Consider the following 7,957-nt stretch of genomic DNA (forward strand, 5'->3'; position numbering starts at 1 on the left):
TTAAATAAACCTCATGAATACATTTACATACAATTCCGTGATATTTTAGCGGCTGTCTGAGATCGTCCATGGAAAGGGGCGGCACTCACGTGCCTTCACTTTCCTGTCCGGGGAAAGATAGCACCACCGAGGTGCGGAAGGGGGGAGCTTAGGATTTTTAGTGTAGTGGGGGAAGGGGTGGGTGACGGGGTCAACTCTGCATTTCAGGTGTGGTGGGGGGAGGGGGAACGGTTGACCTCTGCACTTTGTGCAGTTTGGGGAGAAAGTCAACTTGGCAATTTAAGTGTTTGTGGTGGGAGTGAACAGGGCCAGAATTTATTTGTAGTGCAGTTGGGGGAGTGGGTGTACGGGGATCAACTCTGCATTTTTGGGGCAGGTCTGACAGCCCTTAAAAAGTGGCTGCACATAGGCAGCTGACGCCACTCCCACCATGTGATTGGGGAGGGAGGGCCCGTCCTGCGTCTTTAAATGAGCCGCCACACGCTAGACTGTGGCGGCGTTACAGCGTGCATACGGGCCACCAGGTTTTTTGTATGCTGTCGCTCCCAGTAATGGGAAAAGAAAATTCAGCCCAAGGTGTTAAACTGAGGCACCATCTACCCTGGTGTCCTGAACGATATTTATCACCCAAACAGCATCACTATTACATTATTATCATATTGCTGCCTGTGGGATCTTGCTGTGTGCAAACTGGCTGCCACATTTAGATTAGATTAGATTAGATTAGAGATACAGCACTGAAACAGGCCCTTCGGCCCACCGAGTCTGTGCCGACCATCAACCACCCATTTATACTAATCCTACACTAATCCCATATTCCTACCAAACATCACCACCTGCCCCTGTATTTCCCTACCACCTACCTATACTAGTGACAATTTATAATGGCCAATTTACCTACATTATAACAGTGACTACACTTCAAAAGGACTTCTTTGGCTGCAAAGCCCCTTGGGATGTCCTGAGTTCATGAAAGGAGTTATCTAATTCCGTTCATTCTCTTGAAGATTTAAAATTTTAGTATGTCCATATCTAGTATTTCTACAGCCTGTTCTCAGTCTCTAAGGGTTAAGATGACTTTGCAAAAATATGTGAGCGAAGTTTTGGTTGTTAATGATATTAAACTTTGACGCCAACCCCTGATAGAGATTGGCCCACTTTTTGGATTGTGCAGATTTTACACGGAGTCTCTGTGTGTGAATATTTACAGGGGGTCTCTCTGAGAGTGTGAATATTTACAGGGGGTCACTGTGAGTGTGAATATTTACAGGGGGTCTCTGTGTGTGTGAATATTTACAGGGGATCTCTCTGAGTGTGAATATTTACAGGGGGTCTCTGTGAGTGTGAATATTTACTGGGGGTCTCTCTGAGTGTGTGAATATTTACAGGGGGTCTCCGTGAGTGTGAATATTTACAGGGGGTCTCAGTGAGTGTGTGAATATTTACAGGGGATCTCTGTGAGTGTGAATATTTAGGGGGGGTCTCTCTGAGTGTATGAATATTTACAGGGGATCTCTGTGAGTGTGAATATTTACAGGGGGTCTCGCTGAGTGTGTGAATATTTACTGGGGGTCTCTGTGAGTGTGAATATTTCTTGAGGGTCTCTGTCAGTGTGGGAATATTTTCAGGGGGTCTCTCTGTGTGTGAATATTTACAGGGGGTCTCGCTGAGTGTGTGAATATTTACTGGGGGTCTCTGTGAGTGTGAATATTTCTTGAGGGTCTCTGTCAGTGTGGGAATATTTTCAGGGGGTCTCTCTGTGTGTGAATATTTACAGGGGATCTCTGTGAGTGTGAATATTTAGGGGGGTCTCTCTGAGTGTGTGAATATTTACAGGGGGTCTCTCTGAGTGTGAATATTTACTGGGGGTCCCTCTGAGTGTGTGAATATTTACAGGGGATTTCAGTGAGTGTGAATATTTACAGGGGGTCTCTCTGAGTGTGTGAATATTTACAGGGGATTTCTGTGAGTGTGAATATTTAGGGGGGTCTCTCTGAGTGTGTGAATATTTACAGGGGGTCTCTCTGAGTGTGAATATTTACTGGGGGTCTCTCTGAGTGTGTGAATATTTACAGGGGATTTCAGTGAGTGTGAATATTTACAGGGGGTCTCTCTGAGTGTGCGAATATTTACAGGGGATTTCAGTGAGTGTGAATATTTACAGGGGGTCTCTCTGAGTGTGTGAATATTTACAGGGTATTTCAGTGAGTGTGAATATTTACAGGGGGTCTCTCTGAGTGTGTGAATATTTACAGGGGATTTCAGTGAGTGTGAATATTTACAGGGGGTCTCTCTGAGTGTGAATATTTACAGGGGGTCTCTCTGTGTGTGAATATTTACAGGGGATTTCAGTGAGTGTGAATATTTACAGGGGGTCTCTGTCAGTGTGGGAATATTTACAGGGGGTCTCTCTGAGTGTGAATATTTACAGGGGATTTCAGTGAGTGTGAATATTTACAGGGGGTCTCTGTCAGTGTGTGAATATTTACAGGGGATTTCAGTGAGTGTGAATATTTACAGGGGATTTCAGTGTGTGTGAATATTTACAGGGGATTTCAGTGAGTGTGAATATTTACAGGGGATTTCAGTGTGTGTGAATATTTACAGGGGGTCTCTGTCAGTGTGGGAATATTTACAGGGGGTCTCTGTCAGTGTGGGAATATTTACAGGGGGTCTCTCTGTGTGTGAATATTTACAGGGGGTCTCTGTCAGTGAGGGAATATTTACAGGGGGTCTCTCTGTGTGTGAATATTTACAGGGGATTTCAGTGAGTGTGAATATTTACAGGGGATTTCAGTGAGTGTGAATATTTACAGGGGGTCTCTCTGTGTGTGAATATTTACAGGGGATTTCAGTGAGTGTGAATATTTACAGGGGGTCTCTCTGAGTGTGAATATTTACAGGGGATTTCAGTGTGTGTGAATATTTACAGGGGGTCTCTGTGAGTGTGAATATTTACTGGGGGTCTCTCTGAGTGTGTGAATATTTACAGGGGGTGTCCATGAGTGTGAATATTTACAGGGGGTCTCAGTGAGTGTGTGAATATTTACAGGGGATCTCTGTGAGTGTGAATATTTAGGGGGGTCTCTCTGAGTGTATGAATATTTACAGGGGATCTCTGTGAGTGTGAATATTTACAGGGGGTCTCGCTGAGTGTGTGAATATTTACTGGGTGTCTCTGTGAGTGTGAATATTTCTTGAGGGTCTCTGTCAGTGTGGGAATATTTTCAGGGGGTCTCTCTGTGTGTGAATATTTACAGGGGATCTCTGTGAGTGTGAATATTTAGGGGGGTCTCTCTAAGTGTGTGAATATTTACAGGGGGTCTCTCTGAGTGTGAATATTTACTGGGGGTCCCTCTGAGTGTGTGAATATTTACAGGGGATTTCAGTGAGTGTGAATATTTACAGGGGGTCTCTCTGAGTGTGTGAATATTTACAGGGGATTTCTGTGAGTGTGAATATTTAGGGGGGTCTCTCTGAGTGTGTGAATATTTACTGGGGGTCCCTCTGAGTGTGTGAATATTTACAGGGGGTCTCTCTGAGTGTGAATATTTACTGGGGGTCTCTCTGAGTGTGTGAATATTTACAGGGGATTTCAGTGAGTGTGAATATTTACTGGGGGTCTCTCTGAGTGTGTGAATATTTACAGGGGGACTCGCTGAGTGTGTGAATATTTACTGGGGGTCTCTCTGTCTGTGAATATTTACAGGGGATTTCAGTGAGTGTGAATATTTCTTGGGGGTCTCTGTCAGTGTGGGAATATTTTCAGGGGGTCTCTCTGTGTGTGAATATTTACAGGGGATTTCAGTGAGTGTGAATATTTAGGGAGGGTCTCTAAGTGTGTGAATATTTACAGGGGGTCTCTCTGAGTGTGAATATTTACTGGGGGTCTCTCTGAGTGTGTGAATATTTACAGGGGATTTCAGTGAGTGTGAATATTTACAGGGGGTCTCTCTGAGTGTGTGAATATTTACAGGGGATTTCTGTGAGTGTGAATATTTAGGGGGGTCTCTCTGAGTGTGTGAATATTTACAGGGGGTCTCTCTGAGTGTGTGAATATTTACAGGGGATTTCAGTGAGTGTGAATATTTAGGGGGGTCTCTCTGAGTGTGTGAATATTTACAGGGGGTCTCTCTGAGTGTGAATATTTACTGGGGGTCTCTCTGAGTGTGTGAATATTTACAGGGGATTTCAGTGAGTGTGAATATTTACAGGGGGTCTCTCTGAGTGTGTGAATATTTACAGGGGATTTCAGTGAGTGTGAATATTTACAGGGGGTCTCTCTGAATGTGTGAATATTTACAGGGGATTTCAGTGAGTGTGAATATTTACAGGGGGTCTCTCTGAGTGTGAATATTTACTGGGGGTCTCTCTGAGTGTGTGAATATTTACAGGGGATTTCAGTGAGTGTGAATATTTACAGGGGGTCTCTCTGAGTGTGTGAATATTTACAGGGGATTTCAGTGAGTGTGAATATTTACAGGGGATTTCAGTGAGTGTGGGAATATTTACAGGGGGTCTCTCTGTGTGTGAATATTTACAGGGGATTTCAGTGAGTGTGAATATTTACAGGGGATTTCAGTGAGTGTGAATATTTACAGGGGGTCTCTGTCAGTGTGGGAATATTTACAGGGGGTCTCTCTGAGTGTGAATATTTACAGGGGATTTCAGTGAGTGTGAATATTTACAGGGGGTCTCTGTCAGTGTGTGAATATTTACAGGGGATTTCAGTGAGTGTGAATATTTACAGGGGGTCTCTGTCAGTGTGTGAATATTTACAGGGGATTTCAGTGAGTGTGAATATTTACAGGGGATTTCAGTGTGTGTGAATATTTACAGGGGATTTCAGTGAGTGTGAATATTTACAGGGGATTTCAGTGTGTGTGAATATTTACAGGGGGTCTCTGTCAGTGTGGGAATATTTACAGGGGGTCTCTGTCAGTGTGGGAATATTTACAGGGGGTCTCTCTGTGTGTGAATATTTACAGGGGATTTCAGTGAGTGTGAATATTTACAGGGGATTTCAGTGAGTGTGAATATTTACAGGGGGTCTCTCTGTGTGTGAATATTTACAGGGGGTCTCTCTGAGTGTGAATATTTACAGGGGGTCTCTCTGAGTGTGAATATTTACAGGGGGTCTCTGTCAGTGTGGGAATATTTACAGGGGATTTCAGTGTGTGTGAATATTTACAGGGGATTTCAGTGAGTGTGAATATTTACAGGGGGTCTCTCTGAGTGTGAATATTTACAGGGGATTTCAGTGTGTGTGAATATTTACAGGGGGTCTGTCAGTGTGGGAATATTTACAGGGGATTTCAGTGTGTGTGAATATTTACAGGGGGTCTCTCTGTGTGTGAATATTTACAGGGGGTCTCTGTGTGTGTGAATATTTACAGGGGGTCTCTCTGTGTGTGAATATTTACAGGGGATTTCAGTGAGTGTGAATATTTACAGGGGGTCTCTCTGTGTGTGAATATTTACAGGGGGTCTCTCTGTGTGTGAATATTTACAGGGGATTTCAGTGAGTGTGAATATTTACAGGGGATTTCAGTGAGTGTGAATATTTACAGGGGGTCTCTCTGTGTGTGAATATTTACAGGGGATTTCAGTGAGTGTGAATATTTACAGGGGATTTCAGTGAGTGTGAATATTTACAGGGGGTCTCTGTCAGTGTGGGAATATTTACAGGGGGTCTCTCTGAGTGTGAATATTTACAGGGGATTTCAGTGAGTGTGAATATTTACAGGGGGTCTCTGTCAGTGTGTGAATATTTACAGGGGATTTCAGTGAGTGTGAATATTTACAGGGGATTTCAGTGTGTGTGAATATTTACAGGGGATTTCAGTGTGTGTGAATATTTACAGGGGATTTCAGTGAGTGTGAATATTTACAGGGGGTCTCTCTGAGTGTGAATATTTACAGGGGATTTCAGTGTGTGTGAATATTTACAGGGGGTCTGTCAGTGTGGGAATATTTACAGGGGATTTCAGTGTGTGTGAATATTTACAGGGGGTCTCTCTGTGTGTGAATATTTACAGGGGGTCTCTGTGTGTGTGAATATTTACAGGGGGTCTCTCTGTGTGTGAATATTTACAGGGGATTTCAGTGAGTGTGAATATTTACAGGGGGTCTCTCTGTGTGTGAATATTTACAGGGGGTCTCTCTGTGTGTGAATATTTACAGGGGATTTCAGTGAGTGTGAATATTTACAGGGGATTTCAGTGTGTGTGAATATTTACAGGGGATTTCAGTGAGTGTGAATATTTACAGGGGGTCTCTCTGTGTGTGAATATTTACAGGGGATTTCAGTGAGTGTGAATATTTACAGGGGATTTCAGTGTGTGTGAATATTTACAGGGGGTCTCTGTCAGTGTGGGAATATTTACAGGGGGTCTCTCTGTGTGTGAATATTTACAGGGGATTTCTGTGAGTGTGAATATTTACAGGGGATTTCAGTGTGTGAATATTTACAGGGGATTTCAGTGAGTGTGAATATTTACAGGGGGTCTCTGTCAGTGTGGGAATATTTACAGGGGGTCTCTCTGTGTGTGAATATTTACAGGGGATTTCTGTGAGTGTGAATATTTACAGGGGATTTCAGTGTGTGAATATTTACAGGGGATTTCAGTGAGTGTGAATATTTACAGGGGATTTCAGTGTGTGTGAATATTTACAGGGGGTCTCTGTCAGTGTGTGAATATTTACAGGGGGTCTCTGTCAGTGTGGGAATATTTGCAGGGGGTCTCTGTCAGTGTGTGAATATTTACAGGGGGTCTCTCTGTGTGTGAATATTTACAGGGGATTTCAGTGAGTGTGAATATTTACAGGGGGTTTCAGTGTGTGTGAATATTTACAGGGGGTCTCTGTCAGTGTGTGAATATTTACAGGGGGTCTCTGTCAGTGTGTGAATATTTACAGGGGGTCTCTGTCAGTGTGGGAATATTTACAGGGGGTCTCTGTCAGTGTGTGAATATTTACAGGGGGTCTCTCTGTGTGTGAATATTTACAGGGGATTTCAGTGAGTGTGAATATTTACAGGGGATTTCAGTGAGTGTGAATATTTGCAGGGGATTTCAGTGAGTATGAATATTTTCGGGGGTGTTGGGGGGGGGGGGTGGTCTCCGTGAGTGTGAATATTTATAAGGATTGATTTATAAGGCTAGGTGCTGGGAATGCTCCAATATCTCTATCAGCCCCAGGGCAGTAACAGAAACTAAGAATTAATGCAGATTGCCGGTTGTGGAATAAATGTCTGTCCAGTAACCCGAGTTCAATCCCTCACTCTGCCCCGTGCTGAGTGCTCTCTGAACCGGAGGACGTGTTGTTTTCTGACCGGACCTCACGTTCTAGAATGATCAAAAGGAACAGACAGACCGCTGTTTATATACAAACCTCAGCAGCTACCTCAAGCAAACAGCGCGGAGAGCCGGCGGGGCAATGAGAGACACCGGCTCCGGGAGCAGGTGAGAGGGTCCCGGGGGGAGAGAGCCACCGGCTCCGGGAGCAGGTAACTCGAAACATGGGTCAGAGTTTGAAGTCTGAAGTCTCAGAGGGAGAATCGATCCAAACTGGGAGGGATGACAGACTGTGATCAGATATCTGGGAGTGATTACAGATTGCCAGATATTGGGCGTGATTAGAGATTGTAATCAGATATCTGGGAGTGATTATAGACTATAATCAGATATCTGTGTGTGATTACAGACTGTAATCACATAGCTGGGAGTGATTAGATTTTGTGATCAGATATCTGTGAGTGATTACATACTGTAATCAGATATCTGGGAGTGATTACAGACTGAAATCAGATATCTAGGAGTGATTACAGACTATAATCAGATATCTGTGAGTGATTGCAGACTATAATCAGATATCTATGGGTGATTACAGACTGTAATCAGATATCTGTGAGTGATTACAGACTGTAATCAGATATCGAGGAGTGATTACAGACTAT

This window comes from Heterodontus francisci, chromosome 40 (genome assembly GCF_036365525.1).
Source record: "Heterodontus francisci isolate sHetFra1 chromosome 40, sHetFra1.hap1, whole genome shotgun sequence".
NCBI classification, from domain to species: domain Eukaryota; kingdom Metazoa; phylum Chordata; class Chondrichthyes; order Heterodontiformes; family Heterodontidae; genus Heterodontus; species Heterodontus francisci.